The sequence below is a fragment of the Felis catus genome, chromosome D2, assembly GCF_018350175.1.
Source record: "Felis catus isolate Fca126 chromosome D2, F.catus_Fca126_mat1.0, whole genome shotgun sequence".
Classification (NCBI taxonomy): Eukaryota; Metazoa; Chordata; class Mammalia; order Carnivora; family Felidae; genus Felis; species Felis catus.
In genome coordinates, this window is record NC_058378.1 from 74,878,248 (window position 1) to 74,898,334 (window position 20,087).

At 45.2% G+C, this 20,087-nt stretch overlaps 1 long non-coding RNA gene across 1 annotated transcript; it reads right to left on the reverse strand.

The window, feature by feature from the left end:
• Positions 1–3,567: 3,567 nt before the first annotated feature.
• Positions 3,568–10,737, reverse strand: LOC123380928. The gene is made up of 3 exons (XR_006587357.1): positions 10,416–10,737; positions 5,174–5,275; positions 3,568–4,167 (listed from the first exon to the last, which is right to left on the reverse strand). It is a non-coding gene; the product is annotated as an uncharacterized LOC123380928 (long non-coding RNA).
• Between the last annotated feature and the right edge of the window lie 9,350 nt (positions 10,738–20,087).

A 20,087-nucleotide genomic window follows, 5' to 3' on the forward strand; every position in this document is an offset into this window, starting at 1 on the left:
TTCAAGATGAATCACCCCATCTGGTTACCCTCGCCTTGTTCTGTCTTCTGAACCTTCCAGCATGCTCTCCTGCCAGCTGACGCCTGTGGGTTCCTTAATTCTGCTGCTGCCAAACTTGGAGCACCTGTTGTCTGCAAAGCTTCCTTGTCCTCCCTCTTGGCATCCACAGTCCTTTCCTGCCACTGTAGGGTGAGTTGTCTAGAAGGTGATGCATGATGGAGCTTGGGCTGCCAAGCTGGAGATCAGCACTTGTGAAAGAAAGGGTAAGGCCTGCGGGCCTCCCAAAACTCTGCCACCTCAGGAGCTCTGGAACCGTTACTGCCCGGCAGACTTGTCCCTTGTTGAGGTGAAATGGCCCAGCCTTTATACTCCTGCCTGAATGATCCCATCCCTGGATGTGGATGTCCGCAAGGGAGGGTGTGACCCTGGGCGGGGGCTGTCCAAGGCTGAGAGGCCCTGAAGGATATCAGAACTGGAGGCTCTCTGCTGACCCCAGGCCCTGCAGCTGGGTGGCATATCCTCCCCCAACCCCTGTGGGGGTCTAGGTGGTGGCACATCTCACGCCTATTACACCGATCATCTTTGGTGCGGACCCCTTCTGGCCTTGGCCTCACAAATCTGCCTGCCCAGGGCTCTGACCTGTTCTGATCTCTGTCTAGACTCTCTTTTGACTTCTGGTGCAGAAGCTTTGTCTTATAGCTCAACCCCTTAGAACCTAGGACTGTCATGTTAACACCTGGGAGGCACATTCAGGGATACTTTTGTGGCCATGGATACCAGAAAGCTCTGCTTATCAATTCTACTGCCCCGTTGGTGTGGTCCAGCCCTACCCCTTCCCCCTCAAACCACCCACGCCCCCACCCCTCTGAGCAGTCCTGCCTACACCACAGGTCCCGTCGTGTGTTGATACTCCTGAAGAACTCCCAGGGTAGAAATGGAGGCTGGCAGAGGGAGACTGTTTGCATGCCAAGTTAGACTCATCCATACCAATGCAGAGCGGATGCATTGTGGGGTAAATGGTACAAGAGAGAGAGTTGGGTCCTACACACTAATATCTTCAAGACAGCTTCAACTTCCTGCAAGTGATGCTGTAAGAAATCACTAGATCCGGGGACTCAGGGGCCTGTGGTATAGTTGAAGAAATCAGTGGGGGCGGGGAAGCCAGTTTCCTGAGTCCTCAGTAAATCCTGCTCCTCCTCCAACACCATTCTCATTTCTTAGCCCAAGACCTCCACCCCACATCCTGGAGTCCTTGGCCTGGGACTTTAACCCCAGCCAGCCTCTCTCCTTCCTCTATCAGGTTGCTGGCATCCCTTCCCACCGTGACTTTCAATTTTCCTGCCTTTTTGGCAGACAGTATGTTCCATCTCAATTTTCCTCCCCTGCCCAAAAAATAAAAATTAAAAGCTACCTCCACCCGAGAGCCTTCTCTGATTAACCTCTCCTAATTCTGATGCTTCCAGTATTAGGCTTCTATTAAAACCAAATGGCATTGTATAAAATTTCAAAGCATTGCCCCCGCTATTATTTTTATTGTATCAGTTCCTTTCTTAAATCAATTAACCAGCAAATAAGGCTGGGGAACGTTTTAGTGCCATTAGGGACACGTTAGGTGGCTGTTCTTTGCTTTTTATAGACTGGGTTTGTTGTAATGAGGTTTGACCTGGTGCCTGTTTACACGTGGTTATTTGCCGAACGTTTGCAATTGTTCCTAGCAAGGAATCTGTACGAAACTGGTCTCTTGCAGGCACAAAAGACCCTATCGTGACGTAACAGGATTTCCTGTAACCCTACGGGTGTTGTAGTAAAACACTACCCCTCATTAGGGACCGTTGGGATGCAAAGGCACGAGGGTTTTCCAAATACTGATCCATCGTCTACGTATGGTCTTCTCAACCAAATGGCGAGCACTTCAGGACAGTGGCCACTCCTTCCACAGACACTTGGTGGCACCAGGAAGCATTGGCCATCCATCCACTCCATCCACGCCAGGCACTGTTGCAAGGACTCATGTGGACTAATGCAGTCCTTCCAGAGACCCCAGGAGAAGACGGAGTGAGGTTTGGAAATCTGTCTAAATCACACAGGTGATGAGACAGGGCAGGAATCCGGATAGTGGTTTTCTCACTAGATCCCACTCCTTTCCCACCAGCTCTTTGTTACTGCCCACGATAGAGTTTATACAGGTCTCCAAAACTCCGCAACTCAAAGGTGGCTAGCTGTAAGGCTCCTCAGCATCCTACCCGCCAAGAAGCAGGGATTTAAAGAAGTGCTAGGAGGGGCTCCTGGGAGGCTCAGTCAGTTAAGCGTCCAACTTCAGCTCAGGTCATGATCTCACGGTTTGTGGGTTCGACCCCGGGGTTGGGCTCTCGGTGCTGACGGCTCGGAGCCCGGAGCCTGCTTCTGGATTCTGTGTCTCCCTCTCTCTCTGCCCCTGTTCCACTTGAGCTCTGCCTCTCTTTCTCAAAAATAAATAAACATTTACAAATAAATAAATGAAGAAGAAGAAGAAGAAGAAGAAGAAGAAGTAGTAGTAGTAGTAGTAGTTTGGGGAAAGAAACAGGATCGTGCTCTCCTAAAACAAACAAACAAACAAAACCAACAAACACGGGAATTAAAGGGATCCTACCCCTCCTAACCAAGAAAGCCAGGTTGATGAAGGGTATTTGCAACACGTAGCTTTTCTCTGCATTGTACATCAAGACTTCCTTGATGTCTTCCTGCCGTACAAATGTTGGGTCGCACCGAATGAAACGCAGAGCCGATGAGGAACACCACTGCAATCTGCCTGGGTCTTGGATCTGAGCTTTCGGGAAATCCACGGGTCCCGGTCACAAGGTAAACCCTGACATGTAATGAGCGCGTTGCCTTTCAAGTCCCATTCAGTTAGCAGATGGGCCTTTGCCTGAAGTGACCATCCCTAAGAAGGACAGGCACTGTTTCACCAAATTAGCTCCCTGGGATCCGTAGCAGTTAGCGCTACGGAATAACCCAGGCTTCCGCTCCCTAAAAAACTCTGCTCAATGAAACAGTATAGGATGCTTCCGCTCCCCGCCCCCCACCCCCCACCACGCGAAGGCAGGAAAACTTTGGCCATGAATAAAAATCCAGCTCCTGCCTAATGCATTTCCCTCGTGGAGGGCCTCTGTGACTTCCCAGCCTTGCCACTACCTAAGCAAAAATGCAGACTTTGTCTCTTTTGTCAGTCTCGAGATAAAATCCTATTCTTTGTAATCCCTGAAGAAACAAATCAAATAAACTCGGGCTGAGCCAACCATTTTCAATCCATCAAAGCAATCAAATTCTGTTTACCTGAATCACAATGATTTCTAAAATGTTATTAAAAAGTAAAATGGAGTTTAACTATTCCAAAAAACCGAAAATGATGTGCAAACACCAAAGGGATAAGATTTCTGTAATTATGTAGACATAAAGTCCGTGCCATCATTTGAGCCACAATACATTGTAGCTATGGCATGTGAAGATAAAGAGCCCTTTGTCTAACACGGCTGCTCTAAGTGAAGCATAAACATAATTAATGTAAGAAGTCTTCAAAGAGGTGACTATCCATTTAGTTAGTTTTATTGCTCTTTCGGGCAAACAATGGTTTTATAATTTAATAAACCAATTAACTGATTATGCCTCGCCCAAAATATTTGTATATCACCCATTCCATCATCTCAAAAGTCCCCATCCCATTTCTTAGCCAGACAGTGTTGTCGTAAATGTGACTAATTAGTACATTTGGCAAATGTTTGCCTGGCAGGTTATTTTGAAGCAAGTTCTCCGGGATTTTGTCTCCGTGTGCTTTCGCAAACATTTGTGACTACCGAAAGCCCTCTTTTTTTTTTTTTTTCCGTGTCATTAAAAGTTCAGATACCACATTATTAGGACTGTTTAGAGCCACTTTGAAAGAAATAACGATTGTGGCCCCGCTTCTTTCTCGTAACTCTTCAGCTATTCTGTCGCGAGGACCACCCAGTCCTTAAGCGTCGCGTGCTTTATCGCCCCCTCAAAATTGCTTCTTCTGTTCGGTCAGGAGTCATCCCACGGGCTTCAGGTACCCGTCACCAGCTGTATCATAATGGTGATGTTCACCACGTTACAGCTGATGGATCTGGCCGCATTTCCATTATAACCCTCCATTATCAGGTAGAGAAAAGCCGGCTGGGGGGAGAAAAATGCATCCAGGAATAAAACATGACATCCTGGCAAACGGCAGAAAGTCTCAACCTAGGCACATTCTCGTAGCACTTTGAAATGTGAACTTGTCATGCCAGGTTTTCAGTAGCAAGAATATATGTCAATGAAGGCACAGAAATGGAGTCATTTAAGAGGATTTGCTGAAACCCTCAGTAAAAGATAGCATGGTCAGTACAAATGGTACTTCCTGCTGTACTGCCCAAACGCTACCGTTGATCTCCAGCAGGGACCTTGCTTGCGAGAACTTTTATATAGTGAGTGCTATTGGGACCTGCAAGGCCCTGGTTCCCACCTTTTCAGCCAAGTATTCATTTGTTTGTGGGACCAAAACTTGAGAGCCTCCAACCTATCCATCGTGAACTGGAAAAGGCCCCACATTGCCTAGGAAGGTGAAAGCAAGTGCAATAAAAGCAGAATGAATACAGTGAGAGGGATGGTCCATGGTGCTGCTAGGCCACATGGAAGGCACTTAACTCAGACGAAGAGGCTCAGGGAAGCCCCTTTCCGCAAGAGGTGACGCACAGGCTCCTGCATTAGGGAACAAGGACTGGCCAGGTGATTGAGGAGAGGACAGAACCTCGGAGTTGAAGAGAAGATCTTGCTCGAAGCTGCAGTGGTACGAGAAAATGCCCATTTGAGGTCCTGGGAGCCCTTGAGTATGGTAGGAGCCTGGACCACAAAGGCCAAGGGGTGGAAGAAGGTGGACAGACCCAGACTACGCACAGCTTGAGGTCGCAATAAAGGCATGTGAACTTCACCATAGGAGAAATACAGAGCCATTGAAGGTTTTAAGCAGAGGAGTCATATGACTAGCTTTAGATCTGGAAATATACACCTATACTTCCAACAAACCCCTCTCTCCTATACAAAAATCCTAATGATTTATTGTTAATATGGTGAATGCAGGCCCATGATTTATGGCTTAGTTTCCCTGTGAAGAATAAGTCGGAGCTATTGGTATAACGCTTACCATTAAGCATTAAGTGGACCACCAACCTTCCAGGTTACCATTCGTGTGTTCATTAGCTCATTCAGGGCATCGATCTCCAATAGCGTCTATGTGAAGTGAAGGCTGGGAGAGAAAACATAAACCTCAATAAGAGCCAAATAAACAGAAGACTCCCGAGGGTCCATATACTTAAGGCACAGACACGAAGTCCTGGAAGTTCATGGAGGGGCTGACGATGTGCTGGGGTGGCCAAAGAAGGTTCCTGGAGGTGATGCGTTCTGAGGTCGCAGGAGAGGGCAAGCTAGAAATGAACACAGGAGTGCAGAGGGACGGTCAGTCTGGTGAACAGTGAGGCCAGGAGGAGAGTGTTGAAATGATAGGGGAAGTAGCTGATACAAAGTGAGGGACCGTGGCCTAGGTCCTGCGGGTGACGGCAGTACCTCTGGTGTCCCCCCTGACACCACGGCGGGTGACGTCTACTGGGCACTTCTTAGCTTTGCGTCTCTGACTCTGGACCCTGGTACTTTCCAGCACACCTCACTGGTCTTCCATGTACCAAGAGTGCTGGGAGAACTGGAGATAAAGGAGTGATAGTGACACAGACCCCGTGAAATGTTCCCCGAAAGATAGGTTTCAACAGGATTCCAAGGAGCAGCAGGAACTTGGGATGTCAGAGGAGGCACTTCATGAACTGGCCTCACGAGCCCCAGCTTCACCTTGCCCTCACACTCCCCCAAACCCAGATAGTCCAAAACACTGCAGACCCTGGCTTCCCACCTCCCCGTGCACCACCCTAGCCTGCCTGCTGAATCCTTATCTCAAAGACCCAGGTTTCCCTGCAAAGTCCTGCATAACCACTACCCGTGCTGCCTGTCCTCCATCTCCACTGTTGCAAGGAAATGCTCAGTCTAGAACTTTGTTTTATTTATCCGTTTACTTGGCCTTGCCAACCTCTAGTCTGGGAACTTGAGCTCAGTCTCTGGTAGGGATCCCCAAGACCTCCTAGGACAGTCCTGGAATGTAGAAGAAACTCAGTTAACACCTGACAGATGTTAAGTCTACACGAATAAACTCGGGAGGGGAGGAGACCCCATCACATTCATCGCCAACTCAAGGGATCCCTCTACGTGCACATCACAAAAGCTTGAACACTGAGGGAATTGCATCTCCCAAGCTCCCAAAACCTACAGGGACTCCCAAAAAAGTTCTCACTTTAAGGGTGCCACTGTTTAAGACAGGACTTCAGGCTGCACCTCCACCGCCCCCCAAAGCAAGCACTCACGGCAGACACTGTGCAAAAAAATTTTTTTAAGTTAATTCAGAGGGGGAAATAAAAAGTCAACTCGAGTGGTTGTTTGATTTCTTTGGCCTTCCAACTCAATCAAAAAGGTCGCTCTTGGAGCCCTGGGTAAATAGAGCCTGGTTCTGAGTGTCTTCAATCATGTGACAAGGTTATCTCATCAATCCCTGCAAAATCCTAGGAGTAAGATGACAAGTATTACCCGGAGGGCCTCGACCAGTGATTCTCAAATTTCAGGAAGCATCAGGAGCAAAGACAGCCACTGGACCCCACCTCTGGAATCTCAGATTCAGTATATTTAGATGGGGCTCACGAATTCACAAGTTCCCAGGTGATGCTGATGCTACTGAGCAGGGTCCACACTTTGACAACCACTGCCCTAGACCGTGGATGATAACTTTGCATAAGAACTCATCCGTCAGCTCTCAGCCAGGTGGTGCCAGGCTGGCTGGCTGCAGCTTAGCAAATGCCCAGGTAGCAAAATAAAGTGAAATCCGTGTGCTCACCTGGCCCAGTTGCTTCTCCTGTAGGGGATGAAGGGAGTGGCCACTGCCGGCTCCAAGCAGTTCACCGGGCTGGAGGAGGCCAGATTGGGGCTGGGGGGTGGGGGGGAGGGGCTTATTTTTTCAAACAAGAATCCTTGATATCAACTGCATGCAAATTATCCCAGTTCTCTCTTTGAGATTCTCATGGTAGGGATTTGAAAAGAAGGGCAAAGTAAAATTGAGTTCTGACTCAGATTTCACGAAAACGGGTTTTCAAATCAAATCAGATGAAACCTCTAGGTGCATGGGACTGCTTTACCCCTACCCAAATGTGACCTCTCCGATTAAGACGGGGGGAAAACACTTGAAAAACCTCTTAACATCAAATAGCAACCTAAGAGCATTTTCTGGTGATTTAAACTTAAGCGAATCAGAAACATCTGGATTAGATTTTACTCAAATTCTACACAATCTAAACAATTAAGGTGGGGGAGGAAACATTTGGCAAACTGTGCCTTGGGTTTAATCAAGCCTGGAGCATTCGAAAATTGGTCTGAGGTGTTGATGAGCTCTGAGTGAAGCCCTAAGGCTCAGCATTACCACTCTGAGGGCTCAGAAGTGACACCGCTGTCACCTTCCCCTCCCAGGACTCCTTGAGGGGCCCCCCTTGCATCCATTTTCTCCCTAGCCCCACTTGGAGAGCTGGTTCACAATCTGATGCTCTGGAGAAAGCTGGAGGCCTGATGACCAGGGGCCAGTGGGAATCACAAGGAACACGGGGAGGGGTTGAGTCTGATAGTACTTGTCAGGATACTAAACACTACCTGCTACATGGGATGAGTCCTGAAATCTCAGTGGCTTTGCACAACTCACTGTATTTTTTTTTTAGTTTAGTTTGAGAGAGGAAGAGAAGGTGCACACAAGCCGGGGGACAGGGGGCACAGAGAGAGAGGGAGAGAGAGAATCCCAAGCAGCCTCCACACTATCAGAGCATAGAGCCCGATCTCATGAACCGCAAAATCATGACCTGAGCCAAAATCAAGAGTCCGACACTTAACCGAATGAGCCACCCGGGCGGCCCACTAAGTGTATTTCTCGCTCATGCCGTCTGGGTTGGGTGACTCTGCAGGCCACCTGTCCTCCCAGAAGCCACTCAGGAATGCAGGTGGCTCCTGTCTTCCCACTCCGCCATGCATCACCCCCATGGCTGCTACCCCGGAGGGAAGACAAGGATGGAAGGATGGAATGTCTCAATCTCAGACCCGTCGTTTAAGAGCTGTGACACATTCTGCAAGACACTTGACCTCTTTAAGTGTCGATTCATGTCTTCCTCTGTGGAATGGGATCCTCGGTGGCACCGAGCTTGTGGCCATTCAAGTGGGGCTTGGCACTGGACCCTTGCTACTCCGAGTGCGGTCTGCTGACTGGTAGCATTGACACCACCGGGATCCTACCTGAAATGTGGACCCTCAGGCCCCACCCCAGGCCTACCGAATCAGACTCTGCACTTTAACAAGATCCCTGGGCCATTCGTGTCTCCACCACAGCACCCACACATAGTAAATGCTCACGGAACGCCAGCTACCCTTACTGCGACCTAAACGCCAGCGGCCTTTCCCGGCCAAACAATCACTGAGTCCATTAACCCCGCACCCACTCCCAATCAGCAGGGACATCAGTGGAGATTATCGGGCTTAGGGGACTGGCTTCTCCTCCTGTGAGCAATGACACTTCCTACTGATGTCCTTTCATGAAAGGGCGGAGACGGGGCCTTGATTTTAACTGACAAATCAAAGCAAGTCAGGGCTGAGACTGCAATCATTTTATCCTCATTATCCCAAGGAATTTCAGCCCATATGGCACACTGCCCTCATCATTACACGCTGATCACAGACCCTGTGTGTTACCTGGGATCAACCCAAAAACATAAAAGGTAGGGAACGGACCCAGATTTCTAGACAGGCTGTCACGGAAAATTTCCTTCTTGGGGGGGTGGGGGGCGCGGGTCGGGGAGGGGAGGATTAGGACCAGTGTCAAGTAAATCATTCCCCCCCCTCCCGGTAAAACACATTTCCATGGCTAGCCCAGCATTCCAAAACGAGTCCTGTCCAGCTCACTTAGTTGATGGCGCTTGTGCTCCGCGATGTTGAGGGATTCTCCTGGCTGACTGCCTGCGTGCCTAATTTCCGTGATTACACCAAATCGTCATCCAGAAAGTGCCCTCCGCAAAATGACTAAACTCATATCAGGTGTCTCTCCTCCACCCCTTTCCCTGTTTCCACCTCCCTCCACAAAGGCCCTTGTCTGAAACACATGACACCTGAGTGCTTTCTCTCGGTAATGGATCACACAACTTCTGAATCTCAATTTCCTTTCCTCAGCGCTGTGTCACCTCAACCACATTGATCAATATGAAGCCAAGTAATGCTCCTAGCAGCTTACAGGCTGCCTCTCCCTCCCTCCCTCCTCTCTCCTCTCTCTCTCTCTCTCTCTCTCTCTCTCTCTCTCTCTCTCTCACACACACACACACACACACACACACAAACGCTCACACAAAATACTCAGAACATTAAAGAAAGCTGTTAAGCTAATCTGGTGCATCTAAATGGGCAATATATATTGAACCCACGCTCCATTGATCATAATTATTGCAGTGCCCTTTATCAAGTAGCCATCTTAAACCATTATTTAGAGATCATTTTGCTTTCCATTACTGTCACTATATTGCAAAATTCGCTGGGAATTGGATGCTTGGTGATAGAGGGGTGTGCACGGTATTAGCTGGGAATCTGCCCATGCCATCCAGGAGTGTTTCCAAACGGAGAGACTTAGCACCACAGTGAACTTTCGAAGAGCACCCCCCTCCCACCCCACCCCATCAGCTTTATGGAGGAAAAATAAATCCTCCACCCGGCTCTGATTTTCCTCCTTGGCTCCGCAAACAATATCACCATTATTCTTGCCTTACGATAATCCCCAGTAAGACCCTCGACATACAAAGCCCCCGACTCACACTGGGCATTCTGCACATGAAATGCCGTTGCCGCAAAGTGCCTGAATAAAGGCATCTGGCCTGTGGGAAGGAAAACAAGGGCTCCTTATCTGGAATGCCCCGGCCTCCAAAATGGGAACCTTTATGCCAAAACCATGGCTCCCTTTCTTCCCCATCCTAAAGATGCCCACGGAGATGGGCTGCGTCATCTCCTCCCAGGCCCTGGTCCTACATCAGCATCATCTTTTCTCCAGCCACCCTTTGCTGAAGATGCTCCCCAGAGAATGAGTCTCTGCAGGCTTCTCGACCTGATGCGCAGAGGGCGGCTGAATAGTGATTAAGGCCATCGAGTCTTTCTGAAGGGCCGGGTTCAAACCCCGACTCAACCACCTGCTTCCTGACGAGCCTCAGGCAATCCATTCACCCTCTGTCACGCTCCAGTGCTGCCTGTGCAGAAGTAGGAATTACGATGATTATAAACCCTACCTGGTAGGGACTCCCAGAGGAAGGGTTCAGATCTGGTGTGGAGCGAGTTCTCAGTACTAGTTTGCAGTCATGACTGTTACCTAGGGCAGTGGTTCTCAAACGCTAACACGCATCAGAACCACCTGGAGGGCTTCTTAAAACAGACTGCTGGCCCCACCCCCTGGTGTAGGTCTGGGGTGCGGTGAGATTGACGTGTCTAACAAGTTCCCAGGTGATGCTGTGGGTCTGCAGACCACATTTTGAAAGCCCCTACTCTGCAGACTGGAAGCTATGAGGTTTCGACAGTGCACACACCCCTCTCCAATCAGGGACGGTCTGAAATGAGCAGGCTTTACTCCCTCTCTGGGTCAGCGTGCCATCAGTGAAAACTGGTAAATGAAGCTCACCTAAGACCGTCCTGTTGTCAAAAAGCCTAAGATTTAGGGTCAGACTGACCTGAATCTGCTTCCTTGCTCTATCACTTACCAGCTGTGTGACTTTAAAAGACTTTCTTAACTTCTCTGAGCTTGTTTTCTCATCTGTAGATTGGGATGATAGTCCGCACCTCATGGAGTCGTTATAGAAAGAAAATTATACGGCGTGTAGAAAATTCCAACGCGATGGCTGATACATAATAGATAATAGTCATTATTTAATAATGTTAGGTTAGATCACATAGCTGACCATACTCTACCTATAAAAATGGCAGTTTCATATGGATCAACCTAATAATTACAGTAGTCGTAATAATAGTAATATCACTGAGCAAATTCGAGCCACCGCAGTTTGGTAAAAATAACTAGCTAACAGCGCCCCCTGCAGGGAAGCTGAGGACAGCAGTCCGTTAGATTACACCATCATTTTAGCTACTGTGTTCATCAACCTGGATGCCTGATTTACATTCCCACCCCCAACACGTGGATGTGCACAGTTTTAGTAGGCTCTTGTTTTGTTTTGTTTTGTTTTGTTTTGTTTTGTTTCGTTTTGTTTTGTTTTAAGAGATCCTTCAAGAGACCCAGTGAGTAAGCAGGGTGTGAACTGTAGACATACATGTTCTGCATGTTCTGTGGTGTTTCCTGGCCACTGCTGAAGGACAACTCCTGCGTCTGTCCAGCCATCCCCCTTTCTCTTTGGCAGCCCCTGTTTGCTGAGAGCTGGGAAACCAAACAACTTAGCTTTTCTGATTTATCCTTGTGTCTCTGTTTTTTAGTAAAATAACTAGTAACATACTAGATCCTGAACAAATGGTAAATTGAAAATAATTGTGAAATAGGGCAAGGGCAGAAATAGTACATTAACACCTTGATAGATCCTGAAGGCACACTGATAAAATGTGATGTCTATGTTTAAAAAAAAAAAACTCTTAGCAAATCAGGAATAGAAACTACAACAGACATGACGGATGGGTGGATGGATGTGTGTGTGTGCACATGTGTACATATACAGATATATAAAATATGCTTTTTTAAGCTAACAGCCAGCATCATGATTAACTTTTAAATGGAAACACTGCCATCAAAAGGCAGGAAGAAAACAAAGATACCTACTTGTGATGACTGTTTAACATTGTTCTGGAAGGTACCAACTGATACAATAGAAAAGAACAAGAAACAATAGGAATAAATGCTGGAAACTGCAGGTGAAAATCATCATCACTGTCCTACTTGAAAACCCCATGAGGAAATACTAGAACTGATAAGAGGCTTCAATGAAGTGGATAGTTATAAAATTAGTTTATAGAAATCAAGAATGTGTCCACAACCACTTAGAAAACATGTGCTTCATAGCAGTCATAAACATATAATGCCAAGAAATTAAGGTATCATAAAATGACTGTCATCTATATGATAAGAACCATAAAACTCTATTCCAGAATGCAAAAGGGTATCTGAATAATTGTACAAAACACAACATGTTCCCCAGTACAAAGATGTGATATTTAAAGATACTAACACTGACAAGTGACACTATGGATTTAATGTAATCCAGGTCAAAATTCTAATACTTCTTTTCAAACCTGACTAAAGTGTATTTGAAGACAATATGATATGCGAGAATAGTTGGGAAAAAGAGTCTGGGGGAAGGAAAAGACTAAAGAGAGTATTTGTCTTCCATGTATTAAAATTCTGAAAATCAAAACTAACTCCAGGGGCGCCTGGGTGGCTCAGTCAGTTAAGTGTCCAACTTTGGCTCAGGTCATGATCCTGTGCTTCCTGAGCTCAAGCCCCGCCTCTGGCTCTGTGCTGACAGCTCGGAGCCTGGAGCCTGCTTCGGATTCTGTGCCTCCCTCTCTCTCTGTCCCTCCCCAGCTCACACTCTATCTCTGTCTCTTAAAAATAAATAAATGTTAAAAGAAATGTTTTTTAAACCGACTCCAGTAGAAACAGATTAATTAGACCAAGAAATTCAAAAGCAGATGCAAGCCATAGAAAACTGTATATATAATAAGGTTCAAATTGCAGTTCAAACAGGAAAATTAGGACTAGTCAATAAAGAATCTAGGGACAACCATTTGGAAACAAAAGACAATTTACAGCAACAAAAATTCCACAAAGATTAAACAATTTAGAGTAAAAATACTGAGAAATGATATGTAAACATTTATATAAAACTTGATGGGAAATCCTGTCAAAGAATGTCACCAAAATAAAATTTCATGACATTAAAATGTTAAGCTTATTCTAAATAGCAAATAAAAAAAAATTTTAAGTAAAAAAAATAAAAAACAAAGTTAAAAGGCAAATAGGAGCACCTGGCGGCTCCGTTGGTTAAGTGTCTGACTTGGGCTCAGGTCATGATCTCACGGTTTGTGAGTTTGAGCCCTGCATCGGGCTCTGTGCTGATGGCTCAGAGCCTGGAGTCTGATTTGGATTCTGTGTCTCCCTCTCTCTCTGCCCCTCCCCCACTGCACTCTGTCTATCTCAAAAATAAATAAACATTTTTTAAAAAGTCAAAAGGCAAATAAACCAGAAAATCTATTTTCAATATACGTGATATTCAGGGGTTAGTATTCTTACTATTTAACAATATATTAAATTCTACCAGAAATGTATATATGAAAATTCGATAGAAATTTGGGCAAAGAGCTTAAACAGGATATTCACAGATGAAGAAATATAGTCAACAGTCACATAAAAATGATCGATATCACCAGTAATCAAAAAAATTTAAGCTAAAACCCAATGGTTTTTACTTGTGGTATTATTATGGATTTTAAAAAAGAATGGCCAGAATTGTCAAAAATATACTGCAATATATAGGCATTCTCCTATATTGTAGGTAGGAATGTAAATTAAGAAGGTCTTGGGGCGTCTGGGTGGCTCAGTCAATTAAGCATCTGACTCTTGATTTCAGCTCAGATCATGATCTCACGGTTTGTAAGGTCGAGCCCGACATCGTGTGGACCCCGCTTGGGATTCTCTCTCTCTCTCTCTCTCTCTCTCTCTCTCTCTCTCTCTCTCTCTTCCTTTCCCCTCTTCAAAATAAATAAACAAATAATTTTTTTTAAAAGAAGGTCTTTTGAGACCTTCTTGGAAATAAATATCTAAATAAATAAATAATAAATAAATAAATAAATATCTAAAACCTTAGACTTTGACCCAGTACACACCCTTCTGGACATGTATCAGAGGAAATAATTAAAGGGCACAAGGATAGCACAGGGATGATCCTTGCAGAATTACTTATAGTAGCCAAAAATTAGAATATCAGTCATTAAAAATTATGACAGAAATCCACATGTATTTACACACCCACACAGTTAAGGCAGAACAGGGGTTCCCGCACTCAACCATGTATCAGGATCACCTGGAGGGCTCTCTACAGCAAGACTGATGGCCCCACTTCCAGGGTTTCTTATTCAGGAAGCCTGGGATGGGGTTCTAGAATTCGCACTTCTTTATTTTTTTGTCTATTATAATCTATTGTCAAGTTCGCTAACATAGCATGTATACAGTATGCTCTTGACTAAGGGAGTAGATTCTCGTGATTCATCGCTTACATACAATACCCAGGGCTCATCCCAACAAGTGTCCTCAGATTCGCATTTCTAAGTGCCCAGGTGATGTTGATGTCAGTGGTCCAGGGATTTTGCATTCGGAGGGCCTCTGTGACAGAGCGTTGTTTAATGAAGAAAGCAAATTACAATAAGAGATAGCGTGATCCAGTGTCTCCATGTACCTTATACATGCATAGAAAAAAAAATTGTCAAGGATAAGCCCAAAAATGTTAACAATGATTATTTCTAAGTGTCAAGACTATGGGTGTTTTTAATTTTTTATGATCAACATAAATTATTTATATAACTTTAATTAGTCAGCCATTTCTCCCCCTAATAAGCAAATTTTATGAAATCCGCATGTGCCTGAGTCTTCTTGAGCTGCCTCTGCCTTGAGACAGCTGGGGCCAGACTCAACACTTCATGAGTTTTTCATTATTAATAACTACTTTATTAAGATATAATTCACTACCATACCATTCACCCATTTAAAGTGTACCCTTCAATGTCTTTTAGTATATTTATAGGGTTGAGCAACCATCACCATGGTCAATTTTAGAGTATTTGCCTGAACCCCAAAAGAAACTCCTACCTCCCAGCCGTCATTCCCACTTGCCTCCCCTCCCCCCCAGGCCCCGGCAACCACTAATGTACTTCCTGTCTTCATGGATTGCCTATTCTGGATGTTTCATATAAAGGAAATCATACAATATGTGGATTCTTTCACTTACATGTTGTTTCCATACACCTGGTCTTACATCCTCTACTCAAGCAAAGCACAAGCTCCCACCTCAGGAAGATTCTATGGACGTAGAATAAAGTGCATGAAATTTAATATACTCTAGGGACCACATCTCCTCTTGCCCTGGGTAATTTTCACACACAGTTGGGTTCTTACCTCTGTTTTGGACTAGGTGAATTTTGAGACACAAATCGTCTCCTGACAGACATGGTAAAGAGGCTGTATAACCTTGGCAGCAAGAGGGCTGGCCCAGGATTCTCCCCCTACATGCTCTGTGACCCCAGGCAAGCCGCTTGCTTGCTCTTGGCCTCTGTTCCTCTTCTGAGACTGCATAACATCAGCACCTCAGAGTTGTTGGAGAACTCAATAAATTAACTCACATCTGATGCTCATGGCAACGCCTGCTACCACATAAATGCTCAGCACATGTTAGCTATTAGCATTATTATAATAGTTAATTGGATTCCAATACCTGGCAAAAATCTCTTTGTCATGAAGCTCAAATATGGTCACAGAAGCAGATGCCTGGAATAGATTTTAGCAAAATCTTCTCTTATGAAAATATCCTGCCTCCTTCTCTTTGGGTTGAGGAGAAGACTTGTGGCTGATTCTGCCCCAAGCAGTTGCCCCATGCTAAGAAATTAACACTCCGGGAGAGCTCTGGGAAATTATTAGGTCATATACAAATGACAGGCCATAACAATAATCACAATACCAATGCAATAAAAAAGAAAGTCAAAATGAACCTCATTGTATCTGTGTTTCTCCCAAAGACATGCCTGCAATTGTTCCTTGTAGTGCATAGGGGACACCAGAAATGTCTGTGGGCTCCTGGCATGGAGGACTGGGAAAAGTCAGAGACAACTATGTGAGACAAGAAGAAACACACAATCAAGCTTCACAGAGCAGTGACCAAGCCTTACCAGGTTGGCCTTGCTAACTCAACAGCATGAGTGGAACACAGCAAGGTTATGTGCACAGAATTTTTCTTACACTATTGAGAGCCCCTTACCATCTCTCTATTGTTTTTGTTTCTTCTCTAGCTCAAAGGCACCACCACCGTTAACTTTTAAAATTCAGCCTAATCAATAAATAACTTCAGTGAGGAACCATGTTGGAATGGTTGGGAAAATTTGAATTTCCTGGGCACGTCTACTCTTTTTGATGAAAATATCTGAGATATTTAAAATAGGTTGGCCCTGGGGCACCTGGGTGACTCAGTCGGTTGAACATCCCACTTCGGGTCAGGTCACAATCTTGCGGTTCGTGAGTTCGAGCCCCCCATCGGGCTCTCTGCTGTCAGCCTGTCAGCGCAGACCCCACTTCAGATCCTCTGTCCCCGTCTCTCTGCCCCTCCCCTGCTTGTGCTCTTCCAAAAATAAATAAATAAATATTTAAAATGGGCTGGACCCTCCTCCAGAGGGACGGAGAAAGCAGTGTCATTTTCCTAATCTGTATGGTGTCACCAGAGAAGGTCCTCCATGCGTACACCCACCAACAGCCACAATGTATTCTCTGGAACTGAGTCTATACTGTCGCGGCATAGAAAGACTGGCTCCAGACTTTCCAGAACACTTCATTGTCCCCATCAGAACAATGGGAGCAGCTGCTGGGCAGACTCAACCTCTGTTTACACCAGTCTCAGGTGGGAAAGAAAAGTTCCAGAATGCTCTTTGCCTCTCTTCCTCCTGCTACTCCCCTCTTTTCCCTGCTTTCCCTTTCTTTTAATCACTAATAACACCTGCTCTCGTTCTTGAGTATACACTCAAGAGTATAGATATACACCCTTCTAATGCCTACTGGATCCACTTTTTCTTTTTCTCAATCCCCCAAAACCAGTTCTAATTATTTCAGTACCTGGTACCTCACAAGTAACACCCAACAGCCCTCCAATGCGCCGTGAGCTACTAAAAATACACAATCGCAAAAACAATAATTGTGAGGTCATTCAGTGCATGGACAAAGAGTTCTCTCATGCCTCAAAAGATCTGAACACGTTACCGTAAATGTTGACTCTTGCTTCCCATACACGAAAGCATGACATGACGTTCAGCATTTTTTGTACTTTTCAGTCTGGTCCAAATAATAGAAAGTGAGTGACTATATATCCCCATCATATTTTTAAAAGTTAAAATGATCAAAGTTTTTGCGATCAAAAGACCTAGGTTTAGTTTTTGGAAAAATGTACACGCATTAAATGGTCCGTTTCCAGTGATAAGCAGATAACTGAAGTATTGCCGCACTTAGTTTAACTAATAAAATGCAAATGTGTCATTGTTTCCCTTGAGTCATTACAGGGTCTTGTTATTAGTGCCTTTCAGAAAATTAAAAAATTTATGAAACCCAGTAATACATAATTAATATTTTAAGACATTTTCCAGTTCTGCTAAGCTTCTCCTTTGCCAGTGTGAAACTGACTTAGTCAGTTACCAAAAAAAAAAAAAAAAAAAAAAAAGATGGTGGTGTGTCTTTTCACTCTTAGTGCTGGGAAAATGTTTCCTAGGGGCCTGGAGAATGAATATAATTATATTTATTTATTCAAAACAAATAAAGTTGAGACTGCTGGGCTGTACAAATAATTGCCACCAAGGGTTAGAGAAGATTGCTTGATGATCCCCTCGGTTTGTGAATCTAAGGATAGAAAAGAAATGAATCAGCAGGGCTTTTAACTATTTTTGCTAGGAGGACTTTTGGAAACACCTGTCACAAAGCATTGCTCTGAGAATGAAATTTATTTTATGTCTCCTTCTCCAACACATGTAGTGCTTACCAGGGGTTAGTCATCAACCTTGGTCCAAATATTACCTAATTTAATCCTCCTAACAGTAGTTTGATATCAGTTTTATTATATTCACTTTATAGATGAGGAAATGCAGGCTAAAAACGTTCTATCCTCACTGGCTACAATGTGTAGCTCATGCCTAGAATTTAACAAATGCTGGGCATCATTTCTCCCTGGGTCACTCTGACCATCCACGTTGAAAAGTGAATGGACTCATCGTGAACATTTGTAGGTCTAAAGAGAAAAATTGGATATTCCTGATTTATCATGATTTTAGAACCCAAGTAGAAAATGGCATACACCCAGGTCAGCCTTTCTGCTATTTCCTAGTCAAAGGAAATAGAGACATTTGGTTTTTTTTTTTTTAATTTTTTTAACGTTTATTTATTTTTGAGACAGAGAGAGACAAAGCATGAATGGGGGAGGGTCAGAGAGAGGGAGACACAGAATCTGAAACAGGCTCCAGGCTCTGAGCTGTCAGCACAGAGCCTGACGCGGGGCTCAAACTCACAGACCGTGAGATCGTGACCTGAGCCGAAGTTGGACGCTTAACCGACTGAGCCACCCAAGCGCCCTGAGGCATTTGAAAAGAATAGGTGAGTGCACAGGTCGTTGATTCAGCAACGTCCTCACCGGGTACCAGGCATCCTCTTGTCAAATCCCAGTGACTGTCCAGATACGCTCAACTGGAGAAATCTAGACAGAAATATTTACTACTGAAAATCTTTGGACATGTTGCATTGGCTTTTAATCAACCTATTGAAGTTATTTTAAGGGAAACAGTTGTAAATGGATGTGTTTGTCCAAACGGGGTCCTAACAGTGGGTGGCTCCGTGATAATTAACCATCTACTGCCAAAAGTGTTGTGCATGCAAAACTTCTGCTCACAGTCCCGACTGCAGAGAAAATTTCATCGCGAGAACTTGAAATTAATCAACCAACAAATATAGGAGTATATCCAAGCATACAACTACTGTGTAGCTGCCACATGTAAGGATTTCAGCCTACAGCACTGAAGACAGGTACAAAGACAAAAGGACCTTCAAGAGGTCTGCAGTGTGAGAAGGAAGCTGAGATGAAGGCGTGTTCACAGGTAACCAATGGAAGAAGCAGACACCAGCGAGGGCAGAATGTGATGGCTTAGAGACAGCAGAGCTGGGGCAAGACCCCAGTGGATGGGGCTGGACTGGACAGGACTGGGCAGGACTGAGCAGGAGAACCTGACCATGACTGGCTCCCGGACTTCTGCACGATCACACAGGAGGCGTGGGATTCGACTACGAGCAAGAGAGCAAGAGACAAGGGAGCAAGAGAGAGGGCAGTCTGGGCTGGTCTGTTCATTATCACTCCAGCGCACATTACTATGAGCCCTCAGTGTGATTTATGTTTCTTCCAGTTAAGTAGAATAATCCAGATGTAATTTTTCTGCCTATAATGCTCTGCTCTTTTGCTGCATTTTGTGGCTTAGTTTCTCTTTGTGTGCCCCATCCATCTCCTAAGTGGCTGTGTTTACTTTGCTCTCTCCCTCCCTGTATGTCTCATGAGTAACAAAATTATGGAAACAGGTCGAATACGTTTGAAACCATTCATGTTGGTCGATTTCAGGTTGACTGTCTCACAGACATTATCCCTTTATCTTTTCTCCTTTCTCCTTTTCCCACTGTGCCTCAAAACATTAATGGCTAATGGGCAATGGCAAAATAGCTTTTCCTCTCCAAAGAAATGTCACAATAAAGAGCTCAAAAGAAAACGTTACAATGTTTCATTGTCCAATTGTTCTCTAGGTCTTATGGTGTTTAAAGACGGATCTGGGTTTCCTTTAGTGTTCTTTTTTTTTTTTTTAATGTTTATTTATTCTTGAGAGAGACAGAGCATAAGCGGGGGAGGGGCAGAGCAAGAGAGGGACACAATCCGAAGCAGGCTCCAGGCTCTGGGCTGTCAGCACAGAGCCCGACATGGGGCTTGAACTCACAAGTCATGAGATCGTGACCTGAGCCAAAGTCGGACGCTTAACCGACTGAGCCACCTAGGCGCCCCTAGTATTCTTTCTGATAGGGGCACATGGAAACACAACAACTGATGGGAGGGAGTTATCCCACTGCTGCATGACTGGGGGCTTGTCAATATGACCCAGTAAGGAGTGAGAGGAAGCTGGGGCCAGTGTGTAGGGGC